The 17,071-nt window shown below is 41.0% G+C and overlaps 1 protein-coding gene across 9 annotated transcripts in view; it reads right to left on the reverse strand.

The window, feature by feature from the left end:
• The window catches only part of amacr (alpha-methylacyl-CoA racemase), a 73,304-nt gene that overhangs the window by 36,824 nt on the left and 19,409 nt on the right, over positions 1 to 17,071 (reverse strand). For 2 of the 9 annotated variants that reach the window (XM_067984194.1, XM_067984167.1), the window contains exon 2: positions 14,938 to 15,094. The exons of 6 other annotated variants lie outside the window; for them this stretch is intronic. The gene's annotated coding sequence lies outside the window, so the exon portion shown is untranslated. Of the gene's footprint in view, positions 1 to 5,903; positions 5,977 to 14,937; positions 15,095 to 17,071 lie in introns of those variants that run through there. One more of the 9 variants, XM_067984211.1, reaches the window with a different exon arrangement.

Consider the following 17,071-nt stretch of genomic DNA (forward strand, 5'->3'; position numbering starts at 1 on the left):
ATACATAGAAAACAGCTTGCAATTTCTCCACAGAAAATGAGGGAAAATCACCTCAATTTTTGCCACAATCTTCCACCATACAAAAAAAAAATGGAATGTTGGGTTTGTCATAATTGAAGTTTCAGGTATACCTGTTATTCCACTGCACTTTCACTGGAGTACAGTCAGTTACTGGAAAATATATACTTTTTTGTTCATGTGAATATCATCAGAGATCAGTTATATAATAATACATTGAGTTGGATGGTATTAACATTCCTGTTAACTCAGCTGAGGTGGATCATTACTGAACTGCATGGATCACACATGAAATGAGCTGGATCAATCTAAAAACAGTTCCTAGTGCCTGCAGGCCCAGAACACAAAACTGTTTGCAATTCAGCACTGATAGCACTCAAATTGACAATCTTACTCCATCCATTGTCAAGACACCTGAATACAAATGGTACGACCACAAAAAGAGCCGAAAGCGGTAGTGACCCATGATTTTCATGCAGCTTGGATTTTGCTATCAGATCTATGTTTTCTCCTCCAGTCTGCTAAATGCACTGATGCACGACATTGGTGCCCATGGCCCATCCACATTAATGTGCATTTCACAAGATATTTGTGCGTGCATAGAAACAATGTGCTTAAGTTCAGATAAAATTAGCTCTACAGGCAGGGGTATAGATACCCATATTTTTATTTTTAAAGGCAATAGTATGCCCACTTTTTGGAAGCATGTAATCAAGGGTATACTGAGTATATCCATGTTTTATTTTTAAAGGCTAAGGGTTTTAGGTCTTAAAGACAAGATGACATATCACACAAGGTGGCTTAGTCGCAGGATAAGGGATTGGCCATTTAAGACTGAGATGAGGAGGAATTTCTTCACTCAGAGGGTTGTGAATCTTTGGCATTCTCTACCCCAGAGGGCTGTGGATACTGAGTCATTGAATATATTCAAGGCTAAGATAGATAGATTTTTGGACTCTAGGGGAATCAAGGGATATGGGCATCGAACAGGAAAGTGGAGTTGAGGTCGAAGATCAGCCATAATCTGATTGAATGGTGGAAGCAGGCTCGAGGGGCCGTATGGCCTACTCCTGCTCCTATTTCTTATGTTCTTAAGGTCAAGGTAATATTAGCAAGAAAGAAAGTACTTGCATTTATATAGTGCTTTTCATGACCTTAGGACATCCCAAAGTGCTTTTCAGCCAATGAAACGCTTTTTGAAGTGTCATCAATGTTGTAATGTAGAAATGAAAATCATACGGTTCTGTGGCAATTACTACAATAAAGAGCTATTTTTGTTTTATATTACGGAATGCATTTTGAGACCAAAGCCTGCAAATTACTATTGGTGATTTTAGTAGACAAATGCTTAACTGAGGTGTTTATCGGTTTAAAATAAATGGGTTAATGCCCTTGTTAAGTCAGCAGAGTATCATACTAATATCACAGCAGTAATTTCTGAGCTTAAAGTATAGTGGTATAGTAAGCAGCAAATGTATTATTTCGTTAATAGATTGCCATGACGTACATGACTCACCATAATAGTTTTCAATCCAGCTCGGTGGGGAATATTCTCTCATATTTAGCAGCGTACAGATTAGAAAATACATATATTTGATATTTATACACCCACACACATATAGAGTAAATTAAAACGCTGGTGAAAGCAACAAAGTGTCAAAAATCTAATTTTTCTGCATATCCATAATTCTGCTCAGAAATATAAATCCTTTATACTTGAAGTATAATGTACCCATTTCTAAAATTGGCACTACACTGTCTGGAAGATAGGGACCAACAGGCCTTTAAAGAGATCAATATAAAAACGGGAGAGCAGCACATGCAAGTTGCTTTCACCTGATTCTCCCTGTATGAACCCTAGGAGGTATAAGGGCCCATAGATATGGCTGACACGGGAATCAGTAATCCTGTGAGATCTTAAGTAACAATGCATATAATCAATGCTCTGACAGCAGGAAAAATATTTTTGAATTTTTTAATAAATAAAAATGCATAAACGCTGAAGTCTGGGAATTACACTCAATAATCCAATTCTTGATCGGATAGCTGCCATCTAATTCACTGGCATTCACCTTGTACCCTCTATATACCTGGAAGGTCCTACTGTAATAAGCCAAACAGGAATACTGTATAGCCACAGGGAGCAAAGAAGATCAAATATTTTTCATGCAATTACTGCAGGTTGGTCACATCTCTTCACTTCCATTACCCTTCTTCAGGTATCAATATCCAATATACATTCACCTAGTCATATAATTATCGATTCTATTTCTAACCAGGCTGCTTAGCAAGCCTTTCTGAAGGAGTATCAATTGACTTTAGTTGGAACTTTGTTACACTAATTTACTCTTCTATTTGGGGAGGGCAGAGAATTCTTCTAATCCTGTGTTTCAATAAAATCAGTATCCTATATGTATTCTTCTAGTCACTCATGTTTCATTAGCAAATTCCATAGGAAAAGTGATAGAAAAAGAAATTTCTTCACTCAAAGGGTGGTGAATCTTTAGAATTCTCTACCCTAGCGGGCTGTGGAGACTCAGTCATTGAGTACGTTCAAAACAGAGATCGATAGATTTCTAGATATTAAAGGCATCAAGGTATATGGGGATGGTGCAGGGAAATGGCATTGAGGTAGAAGATCAGCCATGATCTTGTTGAATGGCGGAGCAGGCTCGAGGGGCCGGATGGCCTACTCCTGCTTCTATTTCTTATGTTCTTATGAAAAGAAGTATCCTTCACATTACGTATATGACAAACAGCAGAGAACTCCATTCTCAGGCACTATCCCCTTTGCCAAGTCACAGCTTTTTCTCTTCATTGTCAACTGCTTTCTACTGCCAAGAATGTTTTCAATGCAACTAATAAACCATCAATTCCTTGAGCCAAATCTTGGTGAAAACTTTGCATACAGAACTTTAATAAATGCCTTCTGAAAATCCAAGGAAATTATATGCACTGGACAGCTTTGTAAAATCAGCATTTGACAGCGTCCTAAATTTAGCTAAAGCAAGAAGGGCCTAATGGGCTCCTCCTGTACTAAAATTTCTGTTTCTATGTTCCACCATGGCAAATTGTCACTGGACTCCTGCAACCAGTATATCCTCTCAAAGGTGAGGTGCCTGCAAAGTGAACACAATACTCCAAATAATGTCTGACCAGCACACTCTATAACTGCAGTAGTACTTTATTGATCTTATATTCTATATCTCTTATGATGAAGCCTAGCAGGCCATTGAACAGTTTTTGCACCAGTGAGCCACCTTTAAATGACTTATCTACTTGGACCCCTAAGTCATTTTGTTCAACTCCAGCTATTCCTCCCCCCCGCCCCCACTCAGGTGATTTCCATTTGCCATTTTTACATCCAAAAAATACTGCTTCACATTTTGTTAGGTTGAACTGCATTTGCCACTGTTCCACCTTAATCTGCCAGTGTCCCTTTGCAATTTTCTACTTCACAATTCACCACAGCTTCCACTGAAGTAGCATATGTAAATTTAAATATATTCCCCTATATTTCCAAACCCAGATCATTTATACATAGAATGAAAAACTGGGGCCGCACCACTAATCCCTAAGGGACACCACTTGTCATTTCCCACTAATCCAAAAAAGTACCTTTTATCCCAGCACTCTGCCTCCTACCTCCCAACCAGTTTCCAATCCATTTCATGAGGTTGCACTCAATTGCATGTTGCTTAATTTTTCTTGTAAACTTTATTAAACATCTTCTGAAAAGCCAAGGCTCTCCACATTACAACAATGCCAACTTGCTTTTATATAGCAACTTTAATGTAGTAAAACGTCCCCAGGCGCTTCATAGAAGCGTTATCAAACAAAATTTGACAGTGAGCCACATAGGAGATATTAGGACAGGTGACCAAAAGCTTGGTCAAAGAGGCAGGTTTTAAGGAGCGTCTCAAATGAGGAGAGGTAGAGAGGAGGAGAGGTTTAGGGAGGGAATTCCAGAGCTTAGGAACTAGGCAGCTGAAGGCACGGCCACCAGCGGTGGAACGATAAAAATCGGGGTTGCGCAAGAGACCAGAATTAGAGGAGCGCAGAGATCTGAGAGGGTTGTAGGGCTGGGGGAGATAACAAGGATATTATCCACAATTGACGTTTGCATGACTCAGTCTTCATAGCTCTATTTCTTTGTAACTTATAGAATACTTTTGCTTCACCTTTGGATTGCATATGGTCTACTAAGCAAGCTACTGCGGTCTTAAATTTGATATTTTTCTATTTTCTTACACCTTAAAGCAGCCTTACAATAATTCCATTTCCTGTATTATCCTTCCTGTCCACTCCCCCATTTAATCATCCCTTTAACTTTTCTCACAGCTTCAGTTTGCTGTTCTCAAGTTTCACAAATGTACGTTGTTAATTTTGGCCTTAGTCTTAGGAAGATAGAAATACAGGAAAGTACAGGACCAGAAAAGGCTTTAATGTTGGCTAGTTTCAAAAATCTATACCTCACAATCTCAATTCTCCCTTCGGTTTTTCCATTCTACCCGCCTCCCCGCCCCTCTCACTACATTCCACATACAGTATTGTACACTGACGTGCACATTCCCTCTTCTAAGCTTTAACCTATGTCAACTGATGCCAGAGTTTGTGGCACACTTAATTACATTATTAAATCCAAAAACAATGTTTTCACTCACTTCCAGGTTATTAAAATAATTCTGGTGGTCTACAAAATATGTGTACCATCTGTCATAGTACCTCAGCTTCACACGCCATGTTAAAAAGCAGTCACTGTTTACCTTTCAAATTAATTGTACTTTCACACGCCCCTGTTCTGTCCATTTTACTTCTGGGCTATTGAAAAGTGCCATTACGATCACACTACAACTCCTGCAGCCTCTTACTTACCTCTATCCACTTGTTCACCTTGCACTTTAGGTTGTTATCAATTGTCACTTTGTCCAATTTCATTTTCTCTTACCAAATTTAACATTAGTTTATCCAATTTCAATGACTTATCATCTAATTACAGTATTTTTACAGTTAAATTATTTATTTTAGAACCCTGTTACTACACTTTATCCCTAATAGCCTGATCAATTTTACAAACTTATTTTGTTGTCCCTCGCTGCTCTATTTTACCTTTATTTACAATACCATTTCATCTTACAGCCATACTTGACTTTACAATCCCATTGTATTCCCTGTTAAAACCCATTTTATACTAATCTGATCAATACTGTAATATTATCAATGCTAGCTCTCAATAACCATCTACTGCCCTCTGATATTTTTACTGAGGCTATCCCTGCGCATTTCACTGTGTCTGTAATAATATTGATAAGTAGACATAAAAAAATGGAAATCTTATAGAATTAGAAAATGGTGGAAATACACAGCATGTCCATCGGCATCTGAAAGGAAAAAAGATGGGTTAATGTTTTGAGCGCAGAACCCTCAACAGAGCTGAAAAAGGCAGGCAGGCTAGCTCCTTTATAGGGCTGACCAAACCAAAATGGTAGAGGAGATTAACAGATAAAAGGTAAAATGTGCCGACTACTAGTAGAAAGAAGCAGTTAAACCTATTACAACAATAGCCTTGTAGCCGATGCTGGTGACAGAAACAGAGTTAGGGATCACTAGTGCACATATAGAAACTGACAGTGGACTTGAGGGTATTGATGAACAGATTGGAACTTGTGTGTATAACGCGTAGAATAGAAGACAAATCACAGAACGTAATATTAAGCTTAGCAGTGGTTCAAACCCATATTGATTAATGCATGCAGTTCAGTCAACATTTTACAAGGATAACATGGCACTGGAAATATGGTAAAGGACTACCTGTCTAATACCTGGTATCAGGCACCTGAGCTATTCAGGTGCCTGAAGAGATTCTAGATCCTGAGTTTTCTTACCGCGTCAGCATAATTCAGTGATAGTATTCTCGCTTCTGAGTCATAAGATTGCGAGTTCAAGCTTCAATCCAGGACATCTGTACGTAATCCACCCTGACACTTCAGTGCAGAGTGCTGCATTGTCCTAGGTGCTATCGTTCAAATGAAACATTAAAACAAGGCCTTGTTCAGACGGATAGAATAGAATCAATGGTACTTTTTCCGAAGAAAGGCAGAGTTTGGCCAAATAAATTTCTCAACCAAAATTACCAGAACAGATTAACTGGTCATACATCTCATTTGCTCTTTGTGGAACTGTGCTATGTGCAAAATTAACTGCCATGTTTACTTAAAAAAATGACTAAACTTTAAAAGTAATTCATTGCCCATGAAGTTCACTGGGATATTGTGGGGACATGAAGGGCACTATATCATAAGATCATAACAATTATGATGAGGGCGGCAATTTGGCCTATCTTAATACATTCATCCAGAAATGCTTTACGGTCCCCACATTGCAGTGTCCATTTGTTTCTTGAATGATTGCAGGGTTTTCATCTCTATTACTACATATAGGAGTCCATTCCATACATCAATCATTCTCTGTGAAGAATTTTCTGTTATCAGTCCTAAGTTTGCCTTTTACTAGTTTGAACCTGTGACCCAGCCTATTCTCACAATTTAATTTGAAGTAATATTCTGGATTTACCTTTTCCATACCCATAACTATCCTGCATACCTCTGTAAGATCACCTCTCAGACACATCCTTTCCAGGCTGAAGACCCCAAGCTCCTCCAGTCTTTCCTCCGATACTAGGGACCAGCCTTATGGCTCTTTGCACTGCCTCCAGCACTTGAATGCCTGCCTTGGATTTCAGCAATCAGAATTGGTCACAGCACTCAAGCTGAGGTCTGACCAGAGCACTGCAGTTTGATCACAACCTCCTCTAACATATTCTACTGTTTCAGCTATGAAGTTTGAACATTCTATTGGCTTTGTTGATTACTGCTCTGCATTGGTTGGACGTGTTTAGTGGTGAGTCTATCACGACTCTTAGATTTCTTTTAACTTCATCCTTAGCAATTTCAACACCATTCATGGAGTACATGAATAAATGCAAGCTCGTTCTTTCTTAAAGAGAAGACTGCGGGAATATTACTGAGGTATTCAAGATCCTTTAGGATTTCGACGAGTTGAACCCTGAGAAACTCTAATGGCCCCATAAACTATAGAAGAGGAAAGATGAATGGATAAATTAGACATAACTATAACTAGACATAACTAAAGCAAGTGCAGGGGTGAAATTAAAAAGGAAATTAGGAAAGCAAAGAGAGGGCATGAAAAAAAATACTGGCAAGTAAAATTAAAGAAAACCCAAAGATGGTTTATAAATACATAAAGAGCAAGAGGATAACTAAGGAAAGGGTACGGCCTCAGAGAGACCAAAAAGGTAACCTATGTGTGGAGGGGGAAAATGTGGGTATAGTTCTTAATGAATATTTTGCGTCTGTCTTCACAAAGGAGGGGGACGATGCAGAGGTTGTACTTAAGGAGGAGGACTGTGAAATATTGGATGGGCTAAACATAGTGACAGAGTAAGTATTAAGGGGTTTAGCATCTTTGAAAGTAGATAAATTGCCAGGCCCAGATGAAATGTATCCCAGGCTGTTAAAAGGAGCAAAGGAGGAAATAGCGGAGGCTCTGACCATCATTTTCCAATCCTCCCTGGCTACAGGCGTGGTGTCGGAGGATTAGAGGACTGCTAACATTGTGCCGTTGTTTAAAAAATGAGAAAAGGATAGGCCGAGTAATTAAAGGCCAATCAGTCTAACCTCAGTGGTGGGCAAATTATTGGAATCAATTCTGAGGGACAGTATAAACCGTCATTTAGAAAGGCATGGAGTAATGAAGGACAGTCAGCAGGATTTGTTACAGGAAGTTAGTGTCTGACTAACTTGATCAAATTTTTTAAGGAGGTAACAAGGAGGGTCGATGAGGGTAGTGCATTTGATGTAGTCTACGTGGATTTTAGCAAGGCTTTTGACAAGGTCCCACACGGCAGACTGGTCAAAAAAGTAAAAGCCAGTGGGATCCAAGGGAAAGTGGCAAATTGGATCCAAAATAGGCTCGGTAGCAGGAAGCAAAGGGTACTGGTCAAAGGGTGTTTTTGTGACTGGAAGGCTGTTTCCAGTGGGGTTCTGCAGGGCTCAGTTCTAGGTCCCTTGCTTTTGGTGGTAAATATTAATGATTTAGACTTAAATGTAGGGGGCATGATTAAGAAGTTTGCAGATGATATAAAAATTGGCAGTGTGGTTGATAGTGAGGAAGAAAGCTGTAGACTGCAGGAAGATATCACTGGTCAGGTGGGCAGAAAAGTGGCAAATGGAATTCAATCTAGAGAAGTGGGAGGTAATGCATTTGGGGAGGGCAAACAAGGCAAGGGAATACACAATAAATGAAAGGATACGGAGAGGTGTAAAGGAAGAGAGGGACCTTGGAGTGCATGTCCACAGATTTCTGAAGGTAGTAGGGCAGGTAAACAAGGTGGTTAAGGCGGCATTCGGGATACTTTCCTTTATTAGCCAAGGCATGGAATCTAAGAGCAGGGAGGTTATGCTAGAACTGTATAAAACACGAGTTAGGCCACAGCTTGAGTAATGCATATGGTTCTAGTCAGGAAAGATGTGACTGCACTAGAGAAGGTACAGAGGAGGTTGATGACGATGTTGCCAGGACTGGAGAAATTTAGCTACGAGGAAAGATTGGATAGGCTGGGGTTATTTTCTTTGGAACAAAGGAGGCTGAGGGATGATTTAATTGAGGTGTATAAAATTATGAGGGGCCTAGATAGAGTGGATAGGAAGGTCCTATTTCCTTTAGCAGAGAGGTCAATAACCAGGGGGCATAGAATTAAAGTAATTGGTAGGATTAGAGGGAAGCTGAGGAGAATTTTTTTCACACAAAGGGTGGTGGGGGTCTGGAACTCACTGCCTGAAAGGTGGTAGAGGCAGAAACCTTCATCGCATTTAAAAGGTACTTGGATGTGCACTTGACATGCCTTAACCTATAACGCTAAGGACCAAGTGCTGGAAAGTGGGATTAGGCTGGGTCGCTCTATTTCAACTGGCACAGACACGATGTACTGAATGACCTCCTTCTGTGCCATCAATTTTCTATGTTTCTATGTCACAGCGGGTATGGTGAACATTTGTTATGGACTGCCAGGGAGGCAATCAAGGCTGGTAACAGCAATAATTTAAAGAGGCAGTTGGCCAGGCATTTGACATGAGTCAATTGAGGGATTTAGGTAGATAGCTGTGCATTCTGTTTTTCAACTCTGGGTCAACCGGATGGATTGAAATGGTCTTTTCCAGTCCTGTACATTTCTATATACTGCAAGATTTCAATTCAGATTGTTCTATTGTTGAATTTCTGTGCTCAAAGCGAAGGATATTAATACAAAAAAAGGGACATTTCCTTACTTTATGCATCAAGTATTAATATCAAGCATTCCCACATCAAATATTGCACGGAAGCATGTAAAGTTACATCTACTCGTCCAAATAATGTGCCTTGAGCTTCAACATCATGTGCCCCAATTGCAGCAAGTTCTGATGAAGATTCCCACCCCAAACATTCATCTATCTTTCTCTTTCAGATATTGACTTCCAATATCAGCCTTCTTGTGAACTCTGAGCATGAATACCAATTTGTTGAAAATTGGGAACAATTTGCTGACCGTGAATTGATTTGGAACTTGCCATTACACCACCCAGTCACCCTATTTGTGTGCATGTTTATTTTGTCACTCTGCTGATCATGATATATGCTCAACAGTAATCTTTCACAAAACAGTCAGCATAGATAAATTAGTAGGTCTTATTCAACAATTGAACCTATTATTCAGATTGAGAACAAGAAAAGGCTTATCACCTCAGCCAGCTTTACAATCCAGACTTTTGGATCATAGGAATATTGGAACAGGAGTAGGCCAATCAGTCCCTCAAGCCTGTTCCGCCATTTACTTTGATCATGGATGATCTGTATCTTAACTTCATCTACTTGCTCTGGTTCTGTAACCCTTAATACCCTTGTCTAACAAAAATCTATCAATCTCAGTTTTGAAATTTTCAATTGATCTAGCCTCAACAGCTTTTTGGAGGGAGAGTTTTCCAGATTTCCATTACCCTTTGTGTGCAGAAGTGCTTCCTGATATCATCCCAGAACAGCTTAGCTCTAATTTTAAGGTTATGCCCCCTTGTTCTGGACTCCCCCACCAAAGGAAATAGTTTCTTTCTATCTATCTACTCCATCCACTCCTTTAATCATCATATAAACACCTCAATTAAATCACCCCTTAATCTTCCATACTCAAGGGAATACAAGTGTTAGATTATGCAGGTTTGTGTGCAATGAATATCAAAGAACTGGTTTTACACACTCTATGTATCATGAAATACTTTTAACTGTAACCACATGCTGTATAAATCATAAGCCTGTAACTTGGGGCTGTTCCTGGGGACAGCCACAGACACCCAGCATCTTAAGGTGATCAGCAGGGAGATGTATATTCCAGAGAGACAGCTCACCCTTGGTTTGAGATGACTGGGTAAGGGCTTTGCCATTGTCTCGGCTCCCAGAGAGATAACAGCCCATCTCCTCTTGATGAGGTTGAGTACCTCGCCATTGTTCCATGTCATTAGGAACATTGATGTGGAGATGCCGGTGATGGACTGGGGTGGACAAATGCAAGGAGGTGCACAACACCAGGTTATAGTCCAACAGCTTTATTTGAAATCACAAGCTTTCGGAGCTTTGCTCCTTCGTCACCTGACAAAGGAGCAAAGCTCCAAAAGCTTGTGATTTCAAATAAAGCTGTTGGACTATAACCTGGTGTTGTGCAACTCCTTACATTAGGAACATTAACCCAGCTCCTCCTAATGAGATTGAATTTCTTGCAAGTCGATGATGTCAGCTTGGTGCCAGCCGCTCAAGACTCTTTTGTCAAGCTGATGAACTGCATCACTTATCCTACCTCATCATCTGGGCTGGGGATGTGTAGTCGGCACACAACAGGACATCCTGCTGAACAGTGTACAAACAAACAGTTCAACCTAGTATCTTCGTAGGGGGTCCCTCCAAGGCAGCATACCAGTTATTAACGCGGATGTATTGGCAGGAGCCCAACGCCCGTGTCGGAACAAGGAAAGAAGTCTGCAAAAGGCAGGATCTGTGGGATCCAAGAGGGTGGAGGCCGTGAGGATCATGAAAGGCCAAGGCATGAGCCCTACCCAGAGTGGAAGTGGGTAACATACCTCCAGTTTCCATCCTGTAAACTGCTGCTTAAATACAGGTGTATTAAGCTGTTCTTCATAATAAAGTATGCACCACTGAAACCAGTTGGGGTCGAGTGGCCAAACCAAATTTACAATAATACTGTGGAGGATGAATTTCTGGAGTGTGCACAAGATGGTTTTTTAGACCAGTATGTTGAGAAGCCAACCAGGGAACAGGCTTTCCTAGATTAGGTATTGTGCAATGAGAAGGAGTTAATTAATAATCTTGTTGTGCGGGGTCCTTTAGGGAAGAGTGTCCATAACATGATAGAATTCTTCATTAAGATGGAAAGTGAAGTAGTCCAATCCGAAAATAGGGTCCTAAATCTAAACAAAGGAAACTACGAAGGTATGAGGAGTGAGTTGGCTATGATACATTGGGGAGCTTCATTTAAATGCATGATGGTAGATATGGCTAACACTTAAGGAACGAATGCATGAATTGCAACAATTATACATTCCTTTCTGGTGCGAAAACACAAAAGGAAAAGCAGCCCAACCATGGCTAACAAAAGAAATTAAAGATAGTATTAGATTCAAAGAGGAGTCACATAGTCAGAAAAAGTAGCAAGCCTGAGGATTGGGAACAGTTTAGAATTCAGCAAAAAAAGGACCAAGAGATTGATTATGAGGAGAAAAATAAAGTATGAGAGTAAACTTGCAAGGAACATACAAGTGGACTGTAAAAGCTTCTGCAAGTATATAAAAAGAAAAAGATTAGTGAAGACAACTGTAGGTCCCTTACAGTCAGAAACGGGAGAATTTATAATGGGGAACAAGGAAATGGCAGAGCAATTAAACAAATACTTTGGTTCTCTCTTCACGGAAGAGGACACAAATAACTTCCCAGAAATGCTAGGGAACCAAGGGACTAGTGAGAAGGAGGAATTAAAGGAAATTAGTATTAGTAAAATATAGTGCTGGAGAAATTAACGGGACTGAAAGCCGATAAGTCCCCTGGGTCTGATAATCTGCATCCCAGAGTACGAAAAGAGGTAGCCATGGAAATAGTGGATGCATTAGTTGTCATCTTCCAAAATTCTATAGGTTATGGAACAGTTCCTGCAGATTGGAGGGTGGCAAATGTAACCCCACTATTTAAAAAAGGGAGAGAAAAAACAGGGAACTACAGACCGGTTAGCTTAACATCAATAGTAGGGAAAATGCTAGAGTCTATTATAAAGGATGTGATAACAAGACACTTAGAAAATATCAACGGGATTAGACAAAGTTAACATGGATTTATGAAAGGGAAATCATGTTTGACAAACCTACTGGAGTTTTTTGAGACTGTAACTGGTAGAATAGATAAGGGAGAACCAGTGGATGTGGTTTATTTGGATTTTCAGAAGGCCTTTGATAAAGACCCACATAAGAAGTTAGTGTGCAAAATTAAAACATATGGGATTGGGGGTAATATACTGGCATGGATTGAAAATTGATTAACAGACAAGAAAGAGAAAATTGGTTAACAGACAGAAAACAGAGAGTAGGGTCTTTTTCGGGGGAGCAGACAGTGACCAGTGGAGTACCGCAGGGATCGGTGCTGGGGTCCCAGCTATTCACAATATATATCAATGATTTGGATGAGGGATCCAAATGAAATATTTCCAAGTTTGCTGACGACACAAAACTAGGTAGGATTGTGAGTTGTGAGGAGGATGCAAAGAGGTTGCAAGGCGATTTAGACAAGTTGAGTGAGTGGGCAAATACATGGCAGATTCAGTATAATGTGGATAAATGTGAAGTTATCCACTTCGGAAGGAAAAACAGAAAGGCAGAATATTATTTAAATGGTGATAGTTGGGAAATGTTGATGTACGAAAGGACCTGGGTGTCCTTGTATACCAGTCACTGAAAGCAAACATGCAGGTGAAGCAAGCAGTTGGGAAGGCAAATGGTATGTTGGCCTTCAAGACAAGAGGATGACAGTACAGGAGCAAGGGTGTCTTACTGCAGTCATACGAGGCCTTGGTGAGACCACACCTGGAGTATTGTGTGCAGTTTTGGTCTCCCTACCTAAGGATGGATATACTTGCCATAGAGGGAATGCAGTGAAGGTTCACCAGACTGATTCCTGGGATGGCAGGACTGTCATATGAGGAGAGATTGGGTCGACTCGGCCTGTATTCACTCGAATTTAGAAGAATGAGAGGGGATCTCATTGAAACATATAAATTTCTGACAGGGCTAGACAGGCTGGATGCAGGGAGGATGTTTCCCCTGGCTGGGGGGTCCAAAACAAGGGGTCACAGTCTCAGGATACGGGTTAGGACATTTAGGACTGAGATGAGGAGAAATTTCTTCACTCAGAGGGTGGTGAACCTGTGGAATTTTCTACCATAGAAGGCTGTGGAGGTCAAGTCACTGAATATATTTGAGAAGGAGCTAGAAGGATTTCTAGACACAAAAGGCATCAGGGAGCATGGGGAGAGAGCAGGAATATGGTATTGAGATACAGGATCAGCCATGATCATATTGAATGGCGGAGCAGGCTCGAAGGGCCGAGTAGCCTACTCCGGCTCCTATTTTCTATGTTTCTATGACTCGAATCTTTCGAACCTGGTAAGTGAGTAGCGGAGCAGGGGCTCCCCTAAGACCGAGTGTGTGTGTATATATATATATATATATATACACACACACACCCAACACAAGCCTAGTCTATGCAACTTGTCCTCATAATTTAACCCTTTCATTTCTCATCCCTTCAAAGTTTTCCTTAAATTTAAAACCTCAGTGTAGGACTCTCCTGTCTCTCTTTCGAGTTTAATATCAAATTCAATCATATTATGGTTACTATTTGCAAGATGATTCCTTACTGTCAAATTGTTAATGAATTCTGGTTCATTACTCATCGCTGAATCCAGTATGGCCTGTTCCCTTGTCGGTTCTAAAATATATTGTTCTAGAAAACTGCCCTGAATACATTCTAGAAATTAATTGCCTTTACTATTTGAGCTGTTCTGCTTCTCAAAAGTCTATGCCATAGTTAAAATCTCCCATTATAAGCACATTGTTTTTGCTACATGCTTCCCTGATCTCCGTATTTATACATCCCCTACTACATCACTTCTATCAGGAGGCCTTGAGACAACTCCTACCAGTCTTACATCCTTTGCAGTGTTATGAATACGTGTAGTTACTTTGGAAAGTAGGAAATGTGGCAGCCAATTTACGCACAGTGAGGCCCCACAAACAGCAATATATGCCCAGATCATTTTTTTTTTAAGTGTTGTTGGTTGAGGTGGCCAGGACACTAGGGGCATTCCCCTGCTCTTCTTCAAAGTAGTGCCATGGGAGCTTTTACGTCCATCTGAGAGGTTTAACGTCTCATCCAAAAGACTGATGAAAAGAGAAAAGGTCATTCAGTATATCATTCCTATTCTTCTAACAGATGCTTAAATTTCCACAGCAGAATTTTCAAGTACAACATTTGAAAGTGGAGCTGAGGTCTAAGATCAGCCATGATTTTAATGAATGGCGGAGTAGGCTCGAGGGGCCGTATGGCCTACTCCTGTTCCTATTTCCTATGTTCTGAATAGTTGGTCCATAAATTACAGAGCTCTTTTCTACAGGAAACCTGATCAGAACAGCAACAAAAGACATGTTGTTAAGAAACTGCGTTGTAAGCAGCAGAGGTGGTGGGAGCGGACCTGGACGAGAAACGGAGCAGCAGAGGGAAGCAAATAAAAATCGCAGCTCGAAGGCCTAAACTCACCTGGAGCAGCAGAGGGGGCGGGAGCAAACCTGGTCGGTGGAATCGAAGAAAAAACAAGCAGCGGCGTCACAGAACAGCAGGTACGGTGACTGGCTGGTGAGTATTACAGCATTTGTTTTCCTCTCAGTTAGGGTGATGGGTAGAATTAAATGAAAAACTGGGAGAAAAAAACTGCTATTACTCTATTATATTAATTACTTAAACTAGATTAATAAAACAATAAAACTATAAATAACCGACTGAATAAAAACTTTTTAAAAGTGAATTAAATAAAACAAGGTTAGAGATGGCAGGTGTGTCATAACTGCAGCATGTAGGAAATGGTGGAGACCAGCGTGATCCCAGGCAACCACATCTGCAGTAAGTGTCTGCAGCTCGAGGAACTTCAGCTCAGAGTTGCTGAGCTGGAGTCCAAGCTGCAGACCGAGCTGCAGACATTGCGATGCATCCGGGAGGGGGGGGGGGGGGGGGGGGGGGAGAAAGAGTTATCTGGACACTTTGATCCAGGCTAGGTAGCAGTTTAGATTTGTTCAGTAGTCATGGATAGGAGGATGTGACTGCGAGTCAGGCAGGTAATGGGGACCCAGGATGTAGTGATGGAGGAGCCTCAGCCCTTGACCTTGTCCAACAGGTACGAGGTATATGCTACCTGTAGGGATGAGAACAAAGACTGCAGGGAGGATGGGCAAACTGACAACAGCACTGTGGTACAGGGGGCCATTCAAGTGGGGGAGTAAAAAGGAATGTGGTAGTGGTAGGGGATAGTATAGTCAAGGGGATAGACACTGTTCTCTGCAGCCGCAACCAAGAGTCTGAAAGGCTGTATTGCCTGCCCGGTGCCAGAGTTAAGGCCATCTCCTCACAGCTGGATAAGAACTTGGAGCATGAAGGGGGAGGATCCAGTTGTCATGGTCCACGTTGCAACCAACGACATAGGTAGAACTAAGAAGGAGGTTCTGCTGAGACAGTTTGAGGAGCCAGGGTCTAAATTAATAAGCAGAACCTCAAAAGTAATAAGTTCTGGATTACTACCTGAGCCATGTGCAAATTGGCATAGGGACAAACAGACCAGAGTGTTAAATGTGTATCTCAAAGAGTGGTGCGGGAGACAGGAGTTTCGATTCATAGGGCACTGGCACCAGTATTGGGGAAAGAGGGAGCTGTTCTGTTGGGACAGGCTCCATTTAAACCGGGCTGGGACCAGTGTCCTGGCGAATCGAATAACTAGGGCTGTAGATAGGATTTTAAACTAAAAAGAAAGGGGGAGGGGTCAGGTGAGGGGAAATTTAGAAATCTAATGAGAAAAGTCAAGGCAACAGAGCAGTGTAGTGATTTGGTAAAGATAAGCAGAGTGTGGCAGGAAGGGTCAGAGAGTTTAATGGTAATAGTGCATCAGCAAATAAGGTCAAAGCAGGGAAAAATGGTAAAAAGTTAAAATTAAAGGCTCTTTATCTGAATGCACGGAGGATTCGTAACAAGACAGACGAATTAGTTGCACAAATGGAGATAAATGGGTTTGATCCAATAGTCATTACGGAGACACGGCTGCAAGGTGACCAAGGTTGGGAATTAAATATTCCAGGGTACTTGACATTCCGAAAAGACAGGCAGAATGGAAAAGGAGGGTGTGTAGCCCTAATAATAAAGGATGACACAAGGTCAGTGGTGAGAAAGGATCTTAGCTCGAAAGATCAGAAGTAGAATCAGTAGGGGTGGAAATAAGAAATAACAAGAGGCAGAAAACGCTGGTGGGAGTAGTTTACAGGCCCCCTTAATAGTAGCAATATCATTGGACAGAGTATTAATCAAGAAATAATAGGAGCTTGTAACAAAGGTAATGCAATAATCATGGGGGACTTTAATCTACATATGGACTGAACAAATCAAATTGGCAAAGGTAGTCTGGAGAACGTGTTCATGGAATGCATTCGAGACAGTTTCCTAGAACAAGAGAAGGGGATAAAGGAGGGGGGGGGGGGTGGCAATTTTGGTTAAAGAAACAATTACAGCTGTGAGAAGGGATGATATGTTAGAAGCATTAAATGAGGCTGTATGGGTTGAGCTAAGGAACAAAAAAGGGGCAGTCACTACCGGGAGTGTACTATAGACCTCCAAACAGTCAGAGGGAGATAGA

Source organism: Heptranchias perlo, chromosome 1, assembly GCF_035084215.1.
Source record: "Heptranchias perlo isolate sHepPer1 chromosome 1, sHepPer1.hap1, whole genome shotgun sequence".
Taxonomy (NCBI): domain Eukaryota; kingdom Metazoa; phylum Chordata; class Chondrichthyes; order Hexanchiformes; family Hexanchidae; genus Heptranchias; species Heptranchias perlo.